Source organism: Nyctereutes procyonoides, unplaced genomic scaffold, assembly GCF_905146905.1.
Source record: "Nyctereutes procyonoides isolate TBG_1078 unplaced genomic scaffold, NYPRO_anot_genome, whole genome shotgun sequence".
NCBI classification, from domain to species: domain Eukaryota; kingdom Metazoa; phylum Chordata; class Mammalia; order Carnivora; family Canidae; genus Nyctereutes; species Nyctereutes procyonoides.
The window spans coordinates 10,254,098-10,276,643 of record NW_026575024.1 but is presented as its reverse complement, the minus strand read 5'-3'; the positions used below and the strand labels follow the sequence as shown (position 1 = coordinate 10,276,643).

The following is a 22,546-nucleotide window of genomic DNA, read 5'->3' as shown; positions in this document are numbered from 1 at the left end:
CTATAAGCTCTCTCATTGAGCTCTCTGCCCAGCGTCTCCTCCTCTGGGATACTTCCCTCTCCTGAAACAGCAGGCCTCCATGCTACCTACCACTCTCTCTTCCTGGCCCCCTTGCTTTGCCTTTTTTCACAGCACTTAGCTCTACTTGGTTCTATTATTTAGACTGTGAGCCTGATGAGGGCAGGGCCCTTGAGCCATTCTGTTCATGCAGTATCCCCTGGAGTGACAATAAATAGCTATTGGATGAATGAATGATTGAATAGAAGGAAAAGACGGAAGAATAAACTCTGCTCTGAGTACTGGCAAACCCAGTGCTGACTTCACTGAGGCAAAAAACACAGACTAATATAATGCTTGTCCCTCAGAGCAGATCCCAGGAGAAGCAGTGACATGTCATGCTTTGCTGTCATAAGGGAGAAGCCAAGGCCTCTGAGCTTTGGGTCAGGCTGTCACCCACCTGGCTCCTTCTAACTAGCGAAATCCTGCCTCAAAAGTCTCGTGGGGCCCACATCCCCCTCCGAGTACCAGGCGTGGACAGAATAAGCCGACAGTAAGCCGCAAATGGGGTCAAGACAAGGACATGGAATCTGGAACCTCAAATCTTTCTTTACCACTAAGTCTGACTTAAAGGGTGAAAAAACTGTTTCTTCACCTGTGAACATTTCTTCTTCACCTGAGTTCATTTCTTTCTTTTTTTTTTTTTTTAAAGATTATATTTATTTAGGGATTCCTGGGTGGCTCAGTGGGTTAAGCATCTGTCTTCAGCTCAGGTCATGATCTTAGGGTCCTGGAATCAAGCCCTGAGTCAGGCTCCCTGCTCACAGGGAGTCTGCTTCTCCCTCTGTTGCTTCCCCCACTTATGTGCATGTGCTCTCTCTGTCAAATAAATTTAAAAAAATCTTTTTTAAAATGTCTTTTACAGATTTTATTTATTTATTTGACAGAGAGAGAAAGCACAAGCGGGAGGTAGGGGTTAGGGGGAAGGGAGAGGGAGAAGCAGGCTCCCTGCTGAGCAGGGAGCCCGACTCGGGGCTTGATTTCAGGACCCTGGGAGCACAACCTGAGCCAAAGACAAACATTTAACTGACTGAACCACCCAGGCGCCCCTTGAGCTTCTTTCTTTCTTTCTTTCTTTCTTTCTTTCTTTCTTTCTTTCTTTCTTTCTTTCTTTCTTTCTTTCTTTTTTAAGATTTTATTTATTTATTCATAAGAGACACACAGAGAGAGAGAGAGAGGCAGAGACACAGGCAGAGGAAGAAGCAGGCTCCATGCAGGGAGCCCGATGTGGGACTCGATCCTGGGACTCCAGGATCACACCCTGGGCCAAAAGCAGGTGCTAAACCGCTGAACCACCCAGGTGTCCCCTTGAACTTATTTCTTAAGCCAACTGGGACATGGCTAGAAACTGTCTGTGAAAAGACCTTTCCAAGAGGCAGGTTTTGAGTAGTGCATCCGCAGGAAACCAGAGACACTTAGGCATGAGAGGGTCAGCCTGTCCCACTAAAGCCCTCCGTCCTCCTGGCCCTGAGCACACATCCACTGAGGCCGCCAAGCTCTGAGTGGGGAGGCAGGTTACAGGGCAGTCGTGAGTGAGCTCAAGAGGTATACCCCAGCCCACATGGCAGGGTCAGTGGCCAGGAGAATGATGGCAAACCGTTGTGTGAGCTGGCTCTGTCTTTGCTCCTGTTACGAAGGAGGACTTTGAGCAGATTCTAGAAAAACTCCACAGGAACTCAGTACTGTACAATATTTGTTTTTTTCCTGTTTGAGCCAGACATCCAGCGATCTGAAGTTGATGTAAAGATTCAATGCCATCCCGTGGAGTCTGGCAAACCGACTCTTCCGTGTCCACAGACACGCCAAAGCCCCCAGATAGCCAAGACACTTCTGGAGAACAACAAGCTGGTGACTGACCCTACCAGAAACCAAGACTACCTCCAGAGCTGCTATTATCAAGAACTGGGATCGGGGACAGACAAACTCATCTACGGAACAAAGTCGAGAGATCAAGAAGCAGCCCACGCTTACACAGAAATGATATTTATACCAGCGCCGGATTACAGGCCTGTGGGGAGAGGAGGGACTTCTCACCGGATGGTCTGGGCCCATGACTTATCCACATGGAAAACAACGAAATGAGAACCTTACCTTGTACTGGACACACAAACAGTTCCAGGTGGATTACAAACTTCAGTGTGAAAAGGAAGACTACAACATATTGGAACACAATATAGGAGAAGCTCTTTCAGGCATCAGGGTAGAAAAAGCTTTCCTAACCCAGTCCTTCTGATGCTCTGGAGAAGCACCAGAATCACCTGGAGGGCTTGTAAAGAGCAGCTTGCCGGGCCCCACCCTGGTGTTTCTCATTTACCAGGTCTGGAATTTGCATTTCTCATAAGCTCCCGGTCCAATGACACATTTTTGGGTGAGCACCACCTTAAACTACGCTCAAGAAGTTCAAACCTTTCGGAAAATAAATTTACATTAGAAGTTTCTGTTCATCAAAAGGTATCATTTCACACATACCGGCTATGCAAAACCACTTACAAATCTCCCAGTACCAAACACTGGGAGGACGTGGCGCCATGCAATCACTTCTGTGCTGCTGGTGGGAGTATAAACGGGTACAACCACTTTGGAAGACAATTTGGTATTGTCTACTCAAGTGGCAGATGTGTACGCCCAAGTGGCCTAGTAATTCCACCTGGAGGCATAAGCCTACAGAAACTCCTGTTGTGTGTGTGTGCCAGGAAACAGAGAAGAATATTCCAGAAGACACTGTCTATAATAAGCAAAGAGGAAAACCCTGGAAACGGCTGAATGTCTACTGGCAGGATGGATACAGGAGCTCGGCAATACGACAATTCCTACTGTGTCGGAATACGACACAGTAGAGAAAAGGAAAGCATTACAGCTACTGAAACGACAACCCACAGGAATCTCAATGTTGAGGGAAGAAGCAAATTGCAGAGAACTTACACAATGATTCCATTTCTGTGACCCTTCACCAGCGTGCAAAACTAAATGTACTGTGTGGAGAATCAAACAAGTGGAAACAAAAAGAAAAGGAAGTACCCAACACAGAACTGAGGACAGCGATTACTCTAAGGCGGGGTGGGGGTGGGGGAGGAGGTGAAGAGGGTGCACTGAGCACCCGGGCTGTGAGCCCCGCAGGACAGAGGCAGCTGGGCCCCAGGTGCCTCCTTGGGGAGGAACACACCGGCTCTCATGAGGTGGTCTCCCCTGACCCTTCTAACAGAACCTGATCCGGCCCCTGGTCTCGCTACTGACTTGCAGGAAATACTGAGGATGGAGCACCACGTCAGAGGCACACGGGGCTTCAATGTGCAAAACCAGCCTATGTGCAAACCACCTGGCTTTGTGAACAAACGCAGAGACAGCGAACGGGAGAAAGAAGATGGGGAGGTGAGCAGAGGGGAGAGACGAAAACACATGTCCAACAGCCACACGTGTGGGCCCTGCCTTGGATCCAGAGTCAAACTAGCTGGAAAAAGAAAAAGAAGAAGAAACAAAGAAAAGAGAATCAGGCACTTATGAGACAAATGAAAATTTAAGCATTGGGTTTGATATCAAAGAATTGTTTTTAGCTGTGATAGTGAAAATCAGAAGTTTTTTTTTTTTTTTAAAGAGCCATCTTGTAGAGAGACCTAACTGTAAGATTGTGAATTGTAAAAGTTTTAAAGACAGAAGAGCCACGAGGTAGTCGTTATGTTCTTCTTTAAACTCAAGGTAGGGACCTGATATTTGTATCCTTATTTTTGCATCTTACATATATGTAATAAAAGCAATTTGGTGTTGGAAGGAAAGAAGGAAGGAAGGAAGGAAGGAAGGAAGGAAGGAAGGAAGGAAGGAAGGAAGGAAGGAAGGAAGGGAACGAACAGAGACGAGAGACAAGGAAGACGGATGAGCCCCATTCCCTGCTGCCTCCCACAGGAGCACCAGCTTGGAGAGCAGCAGAAAGCAGTGCCCCTTCAGGGGACGGGGAGGAGCCTCGAGCACCCCTGGGCCAGGAGAATGCCTCCTCCTCCGAGAAGCCTTCCCTCCTGACTTTGTCTCTCAGCACCTGTTCCTTCAAGGTCTGTCTCACCATCTGAAACACATCTCTGTTGTGCGAATTATCCCTGCTCTCCCTTAGGCTGCAAGATCCACAGCAGGGGACCTCCCCTCATTCATCCAGCACCTGTCAGTTTACCTGGCTGGTCACAGGGGTCAGTGCATAATGGTCCTGAACTAAGACATCTACATGCGCTGACCAGTCAGTGCTTACAGGACCCCACGAGTAGATGTCACTATATTCCCATCGTGTAGTTCAGTAACCCCAGGCTCAGAGAGCTGAGGGGACTTGCTCCGAGTCACAGGGCCAGGATTCAGATGCAGCTGGTGACACCAGGGCGCCAATGGACACCACTCTACCCTGCGCTCCTGCCTCGCCCATAAATGCTGGTTTAATGATAAAGACGGAGCTTTTTGTTTGGGCCCACAGTGATCAGTTAACCCCAAAGTCCAAGGAGAACCTGATCGGGCCACCTTCTTTCTCTCGCCCACATCAGCACCTGAGCCGCTCCTTGGCACATACGGTTGTGGCTGCACACACGCCCATGCACGCACGCACACAATCCACACTCGCCTTATTACACACCACAGTGCAGGTTACTAAGCGGAGACCCTCTGACTTGTTCTCAGCTTGGTACACAGCAGGCACCCGGCAGACGTGCTGAGTGGAACAGACTCAAGAGCAAACAGTTTGGCCAGGATGCCGAATGTTCCAAAACAGAAACCGGAGGTGCCAACCTCCGCCTGAAAACACCCCATCCCCTTTCTCCTTAGGAGACCCTCCGGCGTGAATGAGCCCCTCCTGGGCCTGAGGCGCCCACGGGAGGGGGCCCTAACCTCATCAGTCCTCCCCACCTTAGCAAGAATGACTTGAAACAGAACGCTTTACATCTGTCCCTCTGCCAACAGCAGCCACACAGAGGGGACCCTGAAAGGCGAAGCAACTGCCTCAGGGCAGCAGGTTCCCCCGGGGCTGTAATCTAGAGTTTGAATTTAGGACCCTCCTGCCAGGGTAGTTAGTTCTGGCCTCAGTCAAGTGCCAAGAAGCCATCTCGGGGTGAGCCCCGGCCCTGTGCGCCCCACGGCTGGCGTTGGGTGAGGGGAGGGGCCAGTGAGTAAAGGGATGGCAATTGTAGATGGAGCAGAGACCATCCCTGGAAGCTTCCCTCTGATCAGAGCGAACCGGGAGGCTGGCCGGGGGTGGGGGGAGAATTGGGCACCTGCCTCGGAGAGGGGCCGGGGTGGGCAGGAGAGGGGCGGTCCAGTTTCTCAGACGCTTGGCAGCCGGGGGAACACAGGGCTGGTGTCTGCTTTCTGCCCCCAGAAACGCCTCAGAGGCAGAGCGGGAGGGAGGCCCCGTGGACGGGGGCGGGGGGGGGGAGCCCCAGCCAGGGAAGAGGCGCGGGCAGCTGGGCCAGCTCCTGGCGGGCAGAGGGGTCACGGAGCCCCCGCCAAGCACAGCAGAGGAAGGGCAGCGCCGGCCGCCAAAGCTACTGCGCACACACTCGCGCACACACTCCCGGGCAGCCGGCTCGGGCTTGCACAATCGCCGCCGAAGCTACTGTGCACACACTCGCGCACACACTCCCGGGCAGCCGGCTCGGGCTTGCACAATCGCCGCCGAAGCTACTGCGCACACACTCGCGCACACACTCCCGGGCAGCCGGCTCGGGCTTGCACAATCGCCGCCGAAGCTACTGCGCACACACTCGCGCACACACTCCCGGGCAGCCGGCTCGGACTTGCAATCGTTTCCATGGCACCTGCTTTTGCTGTCACAACAACCGCGGAGGGCCCAATGCTGGGCAGCGTGGCCCCCAAAGGCAAGAAATCAATTGTCTAGGGCGCCCCGCGGCCAGCACATATCTGGAGGCCTGCCCCGGCCCGGCCTTCCGACTCTGCCTCTGCCGGGCCCGGGGGACAGCGAGAGGCCCGGAGAGCGGGGCGCTGCGAGGGAGCCCACGGCCCGGCCCAGCCTCCCCGCGCCCGGCCCTCCCAGCGGGACGTCCAAGGCCGAGGCACTGCTGCTACTTTTAGAAACTCCAGGCCCTATCATGCCAGACAACTAAGAAGCCCCATCACTCACACGAAGCATCGCACAGTAAGGGCTGGGGGTGACTGCTGGCATCTCACATCACAGGCGTTCCGTTAAACATTCATCACTCCCGTTTTGCAGCTCTGTGTTTGGATTTGGAGGTTTATTCCTCTACTAACACCCCCCACCCCACGTCTCTCAAACTGTCTCTTTGGCCTTTTGAAAAGCTCACAGCTCTAAGTCACAAAGCTATCCTGATGGGGCCTGATTCTAGGACCGGGACGCAGGCTGTCCCCCGCTTGTATATGCCATCGACCTTGCTAGCAGGTGCCACCGGGTTGTTTCCTTGCATTCCTCAACTCCCAAAGAAAGATGCAGGATCTTGCCTCAAAAAACAGAGACAGAACGACTAGACACTCACTCGTTGTGTGACTTTAGTCAGTCACCTCATCTGTCTGGGCTAGAGTTTCCTTACCTCTAAAATGGGAATAATAATAGTACTGCCCATGAGCTGTTGTGAGGGTTAAATGAGTTAATACAGCAAAGTATTAGCAGAGTGTCTGGCATGCAACGAGTGCCACATAAGTATTAGCTACTATTATTATTATTAAAAATAGGGGCACCTGGGTGGGCTCAGCTTGTTAAGCATCTGCCTTTGGCTCAGGTCATGATCCCAGGGTCCTGAGATCGAGGCCCACATCAGGGTCCCTGCTCAGCATGGAGTCTGCTTCTCCCTCTCCATCTGCCCCTCTCCCACCACTTGTGCTCTCTCTTTCTCTCAAATAAATAAAAGGACATTTTTAAAAAAAAATTATTATTGTTGTTTTAGGATGAGAAGTTTTAAATCATTTAAAAGCCAGGCAGCATATGATCTCCATTTTGTTCTCAGATATTCATTCAATTCCACAGGTCTTACCTGCAGGGAGCTGGGCAAGGCTCTGAGCAGAGGGGAGCATCAGCACACATTGCCAAGGACCTACTATGTGCAAAGCCATCGCAGAGGCAGTTGCCGGTTCAGACAAGTCAGAGATGTTAGTCCTTCCCACCCAGAGACTTGTACTTGAACCGGGAAGGAAAAAAATACATAGAAACACCTGACAGGTATATGTGATAAACAGCAGCTGCCAGGGGCCGCGTGTGTCTGCAGGACTCAGAGGAAGAGACAATGGCCCCCTCCCCGCAGCAGAGAGGAGAGAGCTCCACAGAGCCTCAAAACGCTGGCCAGACTCCAAAAGGCACAAGAGGGAGGGGATGGCATTCCAGGAGGAGCATATGGTATGGGTACAAGTTCAGAGGCAAGAAAGTCTTAGCCCAGCCACATGTCATCCTCCACTCAAAGCCGAGAGGGGTGGACAAGAGGGACAAGTTCACATCCAAATGGTGAGACGCACCCATAGGCAGAACTAAAAGCTTTCCATTGCTAAAACCCCATTTTCTCAGACCTGAACTATGTTCCCTTTCTTTCCTTTTTTTCTTTGTAACTTCTTAAGTAATATACACATTTGGCATGGAAGAAAAAAATCTGTAGGTATAAAAACACAAACAGGAAGAGGTCTTCCCCTCTATTCCTGTCTCAGCTGCTCAGCACCCTCCTCTGGGACTGTGTCTTATTAACAGTCCCGTAGATTGCTTCTGGTCGTCTGCCAGTAAGGGCAAGATAGCAATCCACACCCACGCCCCTCACCTGGGGGGCGGTGTCTAGCGGCCGGGCTGGGCTCACTGTGGTATCTGGGCAGGTAGGCTTCAACCCAGAACAGACACAAGGCCATGAAAGAGGGCTGACGCATCCCAGATGCAGGGATGGGCCACTCCTTGGCCCTGGATGGATGAGGATGGTTTCAGGGAAGATGATGAGCTGCCAGTTACTCCCTGCCAAGTACCAACTATGCGGCTGCACCTGCTACAGGCACTGGCTGTGAGTCAGTCATTAAAACTTGAAGCACCTGAATGATCCCCCTTTACAAATGGGGAAGTTGGGGTCCCAAGTATTAAGTAACTTGCCTGAGGCCTCACCCCTACATTCTCTAGGTGGCCATACAGATTGAGGAGACAGGGACTGAGGAGGATGGGCACTGCATTCCTGTGGGGCATCCACGTGGGGGTGTCCAGGAGGCAGGCACGTTGGCGGGTCTGCCGTGAAAGTCAATTTTCTGAAGTCCCATTAGATGGAGGGAGCGAAAAGGCCCAAGAGAAATGCTCCATCCTGCTGATGAACTGTAGCTAGACGACTCTCTCATGTCATCGATATGCACCTGCCTCTGACGGCCCCTCATCTGGGCCTCTAGCGTCGGGACCTGAGACACATTGCTCCCTCGCTCCTCAGCCTGGCTCATCATAGCTGTGCTCAGAGATGATAATCAGTCCCTGCCTTCCAAAGGTGCTCATTAAGGACGACAGACTGTTGTCATAATTATTTCCTGTACTTGCTAGCCTGCAAACACACACCCCAACCTGCCACCTGCCAGCAGCTTCCCTTCCCTCCCAGAATCGAATCCAAGCCTGTGGCTGTGGCCTCTGAGGCCCTGTGTGGTCTGGCCTCCCCTCAAAACCTTGCTTTCATCTCCCGGCCATGGCTTGTCAGCTACACTAGACCTCTCTCTGCCCTCCACACAGGTCAGGCTTCCTCCCAGCTCTGGCCCTTTGCACATGCTGTTCCACCTGCCTGGAACTCCCTTCCCTCACCCCCTTTCTCCAGGGCTCAGGTCAAGGCCACCTCTTCAAGCAGACTGTCCCTGGCTGGTCCACCTGAAGCTCCTCCTTTCCCTACCATCACCTCGTTTATTTTATTCAGAGCACTTTGCTCCATCTGAAAGTCTCATTATCCATTGGTTGATTTCTGATTAACATTTTCTTCCCTAGAGACCAGCAGAAGAGGGGCCTCATCCATTGGATTCACTGCTATGTTCCAGTGCCCAGAACAAAGCACAGCACATAGTAGGTGCCTAGTGGAAATCTTTTCAAGGAAGGAATGAATGAATGTCTGGGCCAGCAGTTGATTAGAAGCAAACAAGAAGGCAAAGGCCCAATACGAGGTGTCTCCTGGCTGTTTCCTGAGGCAGCCAGCCCACCAACCCCACGCTAAGGAGAGGCTACGCCCATACTGCTGGCCCTCGCCATCTGTTGTGGGGCACTTTTCACACATGCCTCACCCAAGGCCACAAGGAGGCGGTGGCCAAGCAGGCTCCAAGCCACGCTTCCTTTGACTTCAACTACTCATCAACATTGGACCCTGAAGTCACTGTCCTGGGCATTCACCAGGGAAGCCACTGTGCACAGCAAGAAACCAGTTCCTGGTGGCTTTACACACCCAGAGAGATCTAAGAACTCTCCACTCTACAAATAAGTGGCTTTTTCTAGAGTGGACCCCCATGTACCCCAAAAATCATATAGTTTGGTCAACATTCAATACGATAAAGGCGTGGTTTGCACCAGAATCAGGCACTAAAAACCTTCAGTCTGCTGGTTCTTAACTAGTGGCAGTTCTGCACCCCAGGGGTCATGTGGCGATATCTGAAAACATTTTTGGCTGTCACTAGTGGGGCGGGGCAGGCGGGCTGCTGGAATCTGGGAGGTGGAGGCCAGGAATGCTGGTAAACATCCCACAGTGCACAGGGCAGCTCCCACGATAAAGAATTATCTGGCCTCAAATGCTAATAGTGTTGAGGTTGAGAAACCTGATTCAGGCAAAAAGATAAAACATTTTGGGGGGTTCCTGGACTGACCCTGAGGAGGAGGAGGAGTCCCTGAATCTGGGGAGAAATAGCAACTGGACATCTGAGGCCTCATTCTGTTTTGGATTTTCCTCATAGTGCAGTAACCATTGGACATTATCATATATATTTTTTTAACTGTTTGTTTGGTTCCCCAACTAGGAGGTAAGTCCCATGAAGGCATAGACTCATCTGTTTTGTGTACGACTGTGTCTGTGGGATGTAAAACAAACAAAACAAAACAAAACAAAAAACCCACCTCTCTAAAACTGTCTCCATTACAATCATGCTTTATTTGTGATTGGGAAATGTAAATACTTAAAACCACATTTCCCAGCCTCATTTGCAGCTCAGTGTGAAGGGTTGTAGGAGATTACTTGGTTATGCCCTTGAGAGGAAGGGGCATGCCTTTCTTCCTCCTGGTCCCTACCCTGCCCCCCCCACACACACACCAGGAGCCACCTTGGACAATGCGGATGGGGGTACCACCTTGAGAACAGTGGAATGATAAGATAGAAGGAGCCTAGTCTCTCTGCACCTCGTGGCCTGTATACCAGCCCTGGACCGCTTATGTCCCAGCTGTTACATAAGCAAGCAAGTGTCTATCTTGTTTAAGCTGCTGTTAACTTTGGGTTCTGGTTACAGCAGCCCTGTATACCTAATCAATATAGAACTTTCTCCTACCCTACCAACTCTAACAGTTCTGAAGTCACATCTAAAAACTCCTTAGTGCTTTGAGGAATACCTCAGTCAGCTGGTGCAGAAGAGCTCTTTTATGATTTCCCCTTCACACGTGTAGGGATCATAACGCTTAGTCTATTTGTAGGATTCTTTCCTCCCTAACACCTCAGAATAAGCACATTGCTAAGCCAGAGAAAGAAAGGAGAGGAAGTCATATTATTTAGAACCATCAAATGATGAGGACAAAAGGAACTACCCCCTCAAAAAAGTCTGTTAACATCTTAAGACATCAAGTATGTTTAAATCTATGAGTTCATAATGGCACAAAAAACCCCACAAAACCCTAATTGACTGCCACTGGAAGGATGTTAAGGAACCAACCCATTATTTTAAAAACTGGTAAATAAAGGGGAAGAATCAAGCATTCATCCATCTTTTCCTATATGAATTCTATCATTGTTGATGAAGGGACATTTCTCTTTATAGAAGTTTTCCAACTAACAGAGGAGGAAGGCAGGACAGAATTAGAACAGAGTATCACCATTTTGCAGTTAATGCATCACTGAATCAACGGAGCTAGGCACTCTCGACAATTACTAGCATCGCCAAAAGAGAAGTGACCTGACATCATGTGCTTCCTGACAAAAGGACCCACTGCCAGCTATGAGGCCGTCTTGGCCAAAACAGTTGAACCTGAATCAACTGAGCCTCTAGCATCGACAGGGGGGGCATGTTGAACCTCACCATGGGAATATAATTGCCAAAAGCCAGACTGTGAGAAAGTTGATAGGATAAAGAAGCCATTTTTGTTTTTGTTTTTGTTTTAACAAACTGGCAAAATACTAGCAACAACAACAATAATAAAAAACAGTTCTAGAGGGGAACCTCTAGATTAAAGCAGACTTAGAGAAACCAAGGTATCCCACTTATAAAGTATGGGCCTGGTCCGCCTTCTGATCCAGACAAACAATAAAGTAATGAAAATGAAACCGAGAGGGAAAAACATTTATGATGGGTCTGAGACGACGGGAAGTTTCAATACTGGATATTTCATACTATTAAGGAATTTGCTCTCAGTCTCCTATTTGCTAAGAGTAGTATGAATCTTTTGAGAGTCTTTTTCTCTTAGGGATACATAGCACATATTTACACATGCGATGATGTAGTTCTGCTATCTAGGATTTCTGATGTCTAGGATTTGCTTCGAACTACTGGGATGAAACAGGACTGGGAGATGACAGAGGTCTGGAAGAAAACAGATTGGCTGTGAGCTGATTGATAACCGTCAAAGCTGAGTGGTGAGCACACTGTACTACTCTATATTTCTGTATATTCAAACATTTCGTAATAAAAGCTCTTTAAAACATCTTACCCCCAGCTATAAAGGAGAAAGAAGAAAGAGGGAGCGAACATCTCCAGAGTGCCGCTGTATGCCAAGTGCTGGGTTAGGCAGCCACAGATGGGAGTGGCACTTCCAGAAGAGAGGTCACAAATTCAAATGCTTAACAGGCTCAGAAAGAAACCTTGACTGAGCAAGGTTGGCCCAAGCATGAGAGCAACAACGGCAGGAGCACAAAGGAGCAGTTGGCAAAACACAAAGGACACTCCATCCATCTTCAGGAGACAGGAAGGAGGGGCGGGGGCTACAGACGAGGGCAGCTATGTGCCCTAAGGGAAGTGGTCGCTACATTAGGCCAGCCTTGACTTTGATTCCAGGTAGCCACCATGCAGAACGTGGGGCCCAGGGCAGCCGATTCTTGGATTTTCCAAGGAAAGCCTGAAATCTGTATTTTTATGTGCAATCTCCTGGTTTTTAAGCGTTGGCATCTAATCCAAATGTTTTTTAAAATACTGTGTGGGCCAAACAAAATATCTGCAGGCTAAATGGAGCCCTTGGAACACCAGTTGGCCGCCCCTACTCCCAGTCCTGAAGCAGACCACAACTCGATCCATCTGTAAGAAGTAGAAAGAGTGCATTAATCAACTTTGGGTCGATTCTTTTTTAGGCATCCAGTAAAGCTGAGAATTCAAAAGACACCATCAACTTCCAGAAATCTATAAGAACCGGCTGCGGAACATTTCAAAGGCGTCGTCCACATAAGTAGGCTTATGCAACAGAACCTTCACTCTGTCCAGAGTTTTGGAAACTAACAACCAGGGAGTGTCCTTTCAACTTTCCTGGGATGGTGGAACTAACAGGCTTCAGATGAAACCCATTTGTTGGTTTGCAGAATGCCTAGGACTTAAGTCCAAACCACTTGCAACAGACGATCCCATCATAAAATCAAGTTGGGGTGCTTAGCATCCATTGTAAAATGATCAGGAAGTGCTCCACTTTGGTTGCCAGAGATCTGATTTCATGGCAGTTTAAAGAAATGAGGCAGATGTCATTCTGAAGCCTTAAAGTGGCAGGATTGGTTGCTGAGGACCTGAACAGACTCCTTCCTGAGTGTCAAGCCTCGGTTTGCTTGTGGCTTTGCCCAGGGAAAGACTGCTGACATCCTGGATGGGCAAAACAGGCCCCGGCCCTGCGTTTATAGGCACAGGCTCAGCTTAACCAGATCCTCAGGTTTAACAAATTAAAGAGGTGTCAAGTATGTGGTGGAGAAGGGCCAGAGAAATGGTTTCATCATTCCCTGAGAACAAAGCCCCTCTTTTTTCCTGAGAGGGTGAAAAGTAAAAGAAAATTTGTCCTAAAATAAAGCTGAACGGGCCCGGGGCAAGAAGAGAGTCCAGAACTATGCTCAAAGGTCACAAAAACAATATGCACCCAAATCTCAGCTCTACAAAATGGAGTTGAAACCAGGGCTATTTCGTAAAAGATTTTGTTTTTTTCTGGGTAAATAAAGCATTACTATTTATCTGAAATGGGTTTCTTGATGGGGGAGAGGGCAGGGAGTACAGAGAAAAATGCAGTATTAAAATAAGATCTGATTAAAGGCCGCACATCCAACGCATAGCCTCAAATAACTAAATTGCTTTTCAAGTTCTACTTTTCTAGAGAGAAATGAATTATGGCTTGAGCTGATACTGTGATGTTTTGTACTTTTTAACACAAAAATTCTGGACTATCTTGGCTTGTGGCCTGGGACGAGTGAGGAGCCACCACAACCATAACCCTCCATGTAAGGAGGCTCACAGCAATCGTTGCTGTATCATTCCACAAGGAGCAAAGTCTCGGGCATGCCCCACACACTGACTAGGGAGGAAGTGAGCCTCAGCACTTCTGTCCTCTGCGAGTAAGCATGAAAAAGAGAGGAGCTTTTCAAAGCAGGTTTGGCTGCTGACCTACCCATAAATCTTGTTTAACCCATCACCTTATTCCTGCACAAGGATATTCACTTGTTACCACAAGACGATCACCTCACTTGGAGGTAGAAACGAATGACTCAGAACAGTTTAATGCGTGGGTTTTGGTAATGACTGTGGGGCCAGCAGATGACACCAAGTCATGTCTCTCCTGGTCCTCTTTATTGGGTCCCGTCTGCTCTCTGTGGGTCAGATGCTGCTCTGGAACACAGGCTGAGTGGACAACAAGTCTGAGAATGGACTTTCTTGTGGTTTGGTAGCTTCTGATCTCGAAATGCAAGGGCATATTCCCTTTGGAAACATCTGCGCTGCAGAATTTCAAAAAGATGGCTAAGCGTTCTGGGTGGGGACTCAGCTGGAAGGTGGCTCCTTACATTTACATAAGCTAGCGACACAAGGTACACATCAGTGAGGATCAAAGGGCAACTAAGTGGCACAGCTAGAAATCGCAGGTTCTTGGAAGGTGGGGAAATATCAAGAGGGGCAAAATAGATGCCTACATCTATGTAGGGAGGCACCTACATGATGCTCCTTCTCCTGGAAGGGAGAGACATCTGCTCTTAGCCCAGTTCATTGATCTTCCAGCAGCAGCTCTTGCAAATTTTGTGGGCTCACCTCTAAGCAAGCAGTTTTCTGGAATTTGGTATTTTCTAGCAAGACTCTAAATATCCTTTGCTGAATTAACCAGAAATAGCCTAGCAAGGTAATAAGGACACAGGCTGAATCAGCCTCAGGGCTCTTCTTCAAAGTCCAGCTCTGTCTGCCCTGACGACCTGCACAGCTGTCTTAGTCTGTTCCAGCTGCTATAACAAACAAGCCACCAAGTGGTTTACAAACAACAAGTATTTATTTCTCACAGTCCTGGAGACTGAGAAGTTCCAAGATCAAGGTACCACCAGATTGGGTGCCCCCCTCAAAGACGGCCACCTTCCTCAATAAGCTCACACAGCAGATAGGAACTGGGGAATTCTGAGGGTCTCTTTTATAAGAGCACCAATCCCATTTAGGAGGCCCTGCTCTCATGACCTAAGCACTTCCCAGGGGCTACACCTCCTAGTACCATCACCTTGGAGGTTAGGCTTCAACATATGAATTTTGTAGGCACCCAAACACGCAGACCACAGCAGTAGCCCAGACTGATGATGATGATGGTGGTGGTGATGGTGGTGGGAAAGTACACTGGTAAGTACTGAGTACTTACCATGCATACCAGGTAGTGGCCAAAGTGCTCTCCTTCTAAGGAGGCTTCCGTTTTCATTCTTACCATAACCCTCAGAGTTGGGACCATCATCATAAGTTACTCGCCTGAGGTCATAAACGACAGCAGAGGCGAGGCCAGAATGAAAGCCAAGTCAGATGACCCCAGAAACTCTCCACCCAACAGATCCCAAATCAAGGCTGGACCCTCAGACCAACCCTCTCATTCCTGAGACCCAGCCCCTGACATACCTGCCCCTTCAGCGGGTGACAGATTCACACACCCTGCTTGTACAAGACATGCCCAACTTCCCAACCAGGGGGGGCCCGGGAGTAGATCTGCTACATTTTGTAGAAGGAAGGAGGGAAATAGGATTTGCACCTGCCAGTGATGACATAAAGAACTCTACAGTGTGTATTCCCAAGGCGGTGGAGATTGGACCTTAAGGAATGAAGAAGTCTTATATATTACCATAGTTTGTGCCCCCACAAAGGGCCACGGTACCTAACCAGATACACAGTGTATCTGTGGGACTGACAATCATGGGGGCACTGACAGGCAAGAACTGTAAAAGGAGCCTGGCCAGAGATGGTGGTGGTAAAGAAAATAAGGTTGAGAAAGGCTATTCTAGAAGGCTGGAGAAGGGGCAGGGCAGAAATGCAAGCCAGACTGAGCTGGATGGATCTTTTTATATGGTTTTTTTTAAGCATGTGAATATACTGCCTATGTAAAATATAAACATCTTTAAATGAATTTTTAAAAAAGAATGCTGACCAAAGACCTCAGCCAGGGCGGGACTCTGTTGGCGCCTACGAAAGGCGGCCACGTGAATTAAACTTGGCTTTGGATTCAGGTGAACAGCACTGCCCTGATCTACGGCCCCAGAGGCAGACTCTCTGGGCGTCTGTGGCCTCTGGGCCTCCCCGCCAGGCACCAGTTCTGCTTGGTCCTCATCAGAAGAGACGATCCCCGTGTTTCACCCAGACCCTGGGGCCCACACGGTGGCCGGGCACGGGGGCTGCTCTCGGCAGTGCCAGGCTGTCTGTGGGCTGGGCACGCCTCTCCCCTCTCCTAACAGGAGCTGCTTTGTCCCAGGCTTGCTGGGGGCCCTGAGCAGCCGCAGAAAAGATTCCTGACCTGCTGAACAAAGCTGTGCCAGTCACCCTCAGCTCCTTTCTCTTGTTCTGCACGTTCCTCTGTCCCTTCCTCCCTGGCCTGTTGCTCACGCACGGGCCGTGTCCAGCTTCTGGGGAAAGAGCCTTTTAGAAGGACCTCCTTCGGGGCACCTGGGTGGCTCAGTGGTTGAGCATCAGCTGCCTTCAGCTCAGATCGTGATCCTGGGATCCTAGGATCCAGTCCTGCATCAGGCTCACTGCAAGGCGCCTGCTTCTCCCTCTGCCTGTGTCTCTGCCTCTCTGTCTCTCATGAATAAATAAATAAAAATCTTTTTAAAAAATAGAGATTCAAATAAATGAATGAATGGATGGATGGATGAAAGGACCCCCTTGGTCCTTCTGCTGATTTGCACAACTAGCAAAACTTAGGCCCTTGGTCCATGTTCCACCAGGCGAGCACAGAAGAGGCCACGCTAACTGGCCTTTCCTGCAGCCCCTGGGCAGACGGCATCATCTCTTTGTGCAGGCAAACATCCTGAGGTCCCCAGAAGGAAGGGGACCCTGAGCCTGTGCAGTGTGGGGGAGGCAGGGCCTAAGGGTCTTCAGCACCAAAGACCAAAGTAGCCAAGTTCTTCTCTTCCTAGGCAAATACACTCTTAAAAATGTAAACCATGTTCTATAAGACGACAACTAAACTCACAAACAAGAAGGGCAGCAGATATCCATAGAGAGTTACTTTGTGCTGAGCACCACTCTAGGCATGTGACACGCATCCACTCACTCCATTCGAGGGAGGAGTGGGGGTCATTGCCACCTGAAGGGCAGGAGGCTGAGGGGCAGCAGCCAGTAAGCTGCCCTGGGGTCACAAGTACAGGCTGGAGCCAGCCACTCAAAGTCATACTGAGTCAACACTTCGAGCAAGGCAAGGGAAGGATGAAAACAAGACCAAATACAGCAAAGAGAAGGGATGACGGGAGGCCACTGCATCACACCATTTCCGCAGGGGGCTGGAGGGTGGCTGACCTTCAGCTCCATGCTGCCTGCCAGCCCGAAGCCTAGAGAATTCCATGGGATATGGTCACCTCTTCTTCCCAATGTGCTCTAGGGGCTCTTCCAAGGGTAGAAAGGCCGCCTAACCTCCAGGGGTGAGGCCAGCTGTGCTTTTTCCCTGCCCATGTCCTTCCCTGGCTGGAGGGGGAGCTGCCCGTGGGGGAGTGAAAGCTGCTCCCCCTCCCCCTAGAGGTGAGCAAACATCTACACTGTTTCTTTGCTGCCGGAAAAGCCATCACAGATCAGTGCTGCTTTCTCCGGGGCTTTTCCCCCTTGCTTTTCGCATAAAGTTTGCTTGTCAAACAAACAAACGAAAAGTAATACAGGTAAGCCTGGAGCAGACATTACAGGAAACTGCAAGGGAAGCAGAAATAGGATGATCATCATGATTCTTTTATTTTATTTTAAGATTTTTATTTATTCATGAGAGACACACACACAGAGAGAGAGAGAGAGAGAGAGAGAGAGAGAGAGAAAGGCAGAGACACAGGCAGAGGGAGAAGCAGGCTCCACGCAGGGAGCCCAACGTGGGACTCGATCCCAGGACCTCGGGATTACGACCTGAGCAGAAGGCAGATGCTCAACCACTGAGCCACCCCCGGGTGCCCCAATCATCACGATTCTTATTCACGGAGCCAATATTGAGTACTGAACATCTTTCAGGAGTCATACGTCCTTGGCTGGCAACTCCACATTCTGATCTTAATGTATCTTTGGCAGTTTGAGTATTCTGAGCAAGAGGCGTGGTTTTCATGGGTGAGAAAACAGAGGTCCAGAGAGTTTAAGTGGCTGACACCCAACCAGCTTGCCGCGCCCTGGGTCTGCAGCCCGGATCCCCCACCACCAGGCGTATTCATCAGCGGTGAGGGCAGATCCCAAGGTCAGCAGATATTAAATGGACTCTGCTTCAGACAAGTCCATGTGCTGTCCATGCCCTGCTCTGGGTGGATAAACTAGTACAACCACTTAGGAAAAGTGGCAAAGGCTCTGCTCCTGACCTATGTCCAAGCATCAAAAGAAGAGGTCACAGAAATTTTATTCATAAAACTGGAAACAAGCCAACTGTCCATCAATGGAAACATGGGTGCAGAGACCACAGGATATTCCCTCAATGGAATAACCCACAGCGATGAAATGAATGAACCCCGACTGCAACCAACAGTATCTCCAGATCTCCCAGGCCCGCGGTTGATGGAAAGAAGCCAGACACAAAAGAGCACCACTATATGACTTTCGTCTATACAAAAAGGCAAAATGAATCTCGGGGTAGGAGGCAGGAGAGTGGCCAAGATGGTGGATGGGACATATGCAGGGGCACACATGGGGGCTGCTGGGGTGCTACCATGATTCCATGCCATGCATGGTCCAGGTGGTAATCACGTGGGTGGCCCAACAGGTGAAGTTCAAAGTACACTACTGATTTCTGAATGTGCACATGTCTCAATATTTAAGTATGTAGAGAAATATTCAAATTCATTCAACGTATTTCCAAAAAATGGTTTTGTAGGTAGTTCACATGAAGACCAGAGAAGCAGATTCACAAACGGACTGGTCTAGGGTACCAGGGTGGCTCAGCTGGTTAAGCATCTGCCTTTGGGTCAGGTCATGATCTCAGGGTCCTGGGATCGAGTCCTGCATTGGGCTCCCTACTCAGTGGGGACTCTGCTCCTCCCTCTCCATCTGGCCCTCCCCCTACTTAGGCTCTCTCTCTCTAGCTCTCTCTCTCTCTCAAATAAATAAAATCTTAAAAAAAAAAAAACCCGACCAAACAGACTGGTCTATGTTCTTCATAGAACATAGACGTACACACACCATCTGCTGTCCTCCCAAACCTCTGGTGGAGGCTCCAGCGTCACCAAGACCACATCCTTTCTCCCCAAGACATTTCCAGAATGGGATCAAGGAATTCCTTTGAGTCCCAAGCCTCCCCCTGTCCCTCAGTCCTCTTATCAGTGGCTGAGTCTCGAGGCTGATGGCATAGGCCTCCACCCGGAGCCTGCGGTGAGACGGCCTCATGACCAGAGAACACCCTCCCCCACCAGTTCTGCAGACTGTGCCATCAGTGGCACATGGGAGGAGACCTGCCCCTGCCTCTTCCCTTGCCTGGGCCTGCACGGCACAACCCCCCCCCCCACCTACCTACCTGCTGGATCACCTAGGCCGATGAGGTACAGCCACCTCATTCCAGGCAACGGCAATGCAAGAACTATTTGTGAACTAAACACGTTTTGACAATTCCAGTTACATTTTAAATAATCGCACTAATGAAAGGACGTACAAGGCAACCTTTTGTAAAACGACTCACCCCTCCATAACCCACCTGCTGTGGGATTCTCGCTCTTTGTATCTGGCTTTGTCTGAAACAAAGTAAAGCCCCTGTTGGCCAACTCTTGCCTACCTACGGTCCATTTTCCAAACACAACCAAAGTCAGCTTTTCAAAAGGTAAATCAGATCACACCACACTGCCAAAAACCCACCCCCTCCTCTACCCTCATAGCCACCACCACCTCCCCACAGCAGCCTCTCTGCATTGGGTCTCAGGGGCCAATACCACCCCCATCCGGCTATACTCTCACTCCTCACCTTGTGCAGGTTCCCTCATGGCCTTTTATCACCATCTGAAATGTGCTTACATATTACCTTCCATACTAACGTCTACCTCCTTTACGGAAAAATTATCCCACGTGAGCAAGGACTTCGTCTGACTTGTTCACCTGTGTGCCCAAGTTCCGGAACAATGCCTGGCACACAGTAGGCAGCCTGTCACTACTTAGGCGAGGGAGGGAGGTGGGAAGGAGGGAGGGAAGGACGGTCAGGATGGAGGGGACAGAGGGAAGGAGGGAGGCCTCTAGGCAGGGAGGGCTGGCAGGAGATAGGTTGGAGGCAGGAAGGGAAGGGGGGAGAAGAATTCATTCATGACTGGTGTTTTCCAGGTAAAACTAGGGACTTTAGAACAAGGAACGGTGTAGAGAAGTGACAAGAGGACAGAGAAAAAAGAAGGCAGTACGTGTGCAAAGCCTACATTTCAGAAGAACGATGGAAAGTGCCTGGTTTGGGTGGAGGAGCGTAGGGAGAGGGAGGAGTGGGGATGCGTGTTGCCCTGGAATCTCACTTACTTTGCCAGTTCAGAATGAGACTCAGTGAAAATGTCTCAAATCCTCAGAGTGGGGAAAGCAGAAGCTGCATTTTGGAGTTCCAAGAAAAAGTGGGCCCCAGACAGACTGTCTCTGTGCAGGAATGCAACATGATGGAGTCAGGTGGGACGCCCAGACAAGGCACTCGGGACCTTTCGAGAAGGGTCAGGAAAAGATAACCAAGCATGAGGGCTCCCAGGGATCACAGTCAGGTGGCACGATCAACTTCAAAGATTATTTTGCTTGTGTTTGGACCGGAGTCCACTGGTGGCCCCTTCCTCTTGCAGCCCGAGAAACCTCCCCTTGACCCTCGAAACACTTAAACTGCTCTCGAGAAGTTTCCGAGGAAAGTGCACTCTGCCAAAATCCTAAGGCAAAGGAAAGTCACATGAGACATCCCCACCACTGGAAGCACACACAGCTCCAGGATGCACAGCCTGATATATATTTTGGGGGGGAGCCTCCCTCTGAGTAATCGGTGAAAGGTGTAGAAAAGGAGCTTAACAGGGCACCTGGGGGGCCCAGTCGGTGAAGCATCTGCCTTCAGCTCAGCTCATGATCTCAGGGTCCCGAGATTGAGCCCCACATTGGGCTCCCTGCTCAGCAGGGAGTCTGCTTCTCCCTCTGCCCCTCATCCTCTCTCTCTTGCTCTCAAATAAACAAAATCTTTAAAAAAAAGAAGCGGGGGGGGGGGGCCAGGCAGCTTCACAACCCAGGATGTCTCCCAGCCAGACTAGAGAGATGACCCAAGGATCTCCAGATTGCCTGTCAGAAATAAATGCAAAAAAAGAAAAAAAGAAAGAAAGAAATGCAAAATCGACTGAGAAGTCTGACTCCCACATCCACAAAGCCAACTGTGGAATCCGAGAATGTCCCATCGGAGGGGTCTGAAATCTCAGCAAATCAGGAGACCGAAGTGCACACATCTCTTCTGGTGGCTACAGCAGTGGTGCTGTTTGGAGCTTACACTGCGCACAGCTGGCCCCCCTGGGTGGTCCTGGGTTGTGCAGAGCCTTGGAGACGCTGCTGGTCAAGTCCTGAACATCTAACCAGCAGCCACCTTGCTGCCTTTTGGAAGCCACACAGGCAGACATTATTCTATTGCCTTGTCCTATTCTGGCCCCCCGTGAAGCCACATAACTCAGAAGCGTGAATACAGCCATATGGGGATGGGGGCAGCACTGGGCTTCTAAACTCTGGATTTCCCTCAGTGTTATTTCCCCAGAAGGCTGGGGAACAGGGGTTCCAGGCCTGCCGTGTTGTACCACTCCGGGGATTCCATTCACAGACGGTATAATAAAATGCAGTGTGAATGGCACCCCTCAAGCTGCACACTGTCTTGTGTGTGACTAATTCAGGGAAGTGCTACATCCCTCATTTTACAGATTGACACTGTCCACAAGTACAGTAAAGGCTCTGAGAAATCCCACAGTAAATTTTAAAAACTTGTTTTTTTTTTTTTAAGCCCTGGAACCCTCACTTCAGAGACTATGTCCTAAGATCCCATGGGATTGGACTTGTGCACAAAGTACTGAAAAACAGGCCCCATCAGGAGAAGCAATTTCACCGCACTCAGTTCTCTGAGACATCCTCAGAGCCGACTCATGTTACCGACCTGCCAAGAGCTCACTTTCACCATGACTTTGAACTGGCCTGTGTTCAGAAAGGCATTTAGGAGGCCCTATGGGGTCTCTATCCTCAGCTGCTTTGTCCCTAACCCAGGCTTCTGTGAAAACAGGAAGCACCTTTGCGGCCTGGAGCCATGACGGACCCTGGAAGGTGAGTCATGACCACCTGTATACTGATGGATCCCTAAGGACCAGGGCACTGACTAACTCACCATCTCTAATAGAGACCCTCACCATTTGTCTTTCATGTGGAACGACAGACAGGTGGGGGGCGGGGGGGGCACATTTCTCACTCTGGGAGACTAAACCACCAGACACAGAGCCAGCTGGGGAAAGGCACCTGAGCCTGCTCAGGCATCATTTATTTATGAAGCACCTCATCCCTGATACATCCCCTGAGCACGAGCGTGGTGAAGAGAGGTCTGGTTACAGCCGCGTTCCATTCACCTGCTCGCATTAGGCATTCCGCATGAAATGGAGTTCCTACAAGACAGCCCCCTTTCAAATCAGCACCAAAATGTTGTCTTAGCCATTTGGAAGTGTGGGTTGTCCAAGGACGGATTGCCTATGGTCTCCCTTTTATTTTTTATTTTTTTTAAAGATTTTATTTA

At 49.8% G+C, this 22,546-nt stretch overlaps 1 protein-coding gene across 6 annotated transcripts in view; it reads right to left on the bottom strand.

The window, feature by feature from the left end:
• Positions 1–22,546, bottom strand: part of NFATC2 (nuclear factor of activated T cells 2) — a 161,476-nt gene that overhangs the window by 18,963 nt on the left and 119,967 nt on the right. The window lies entirely within an intron of this gene.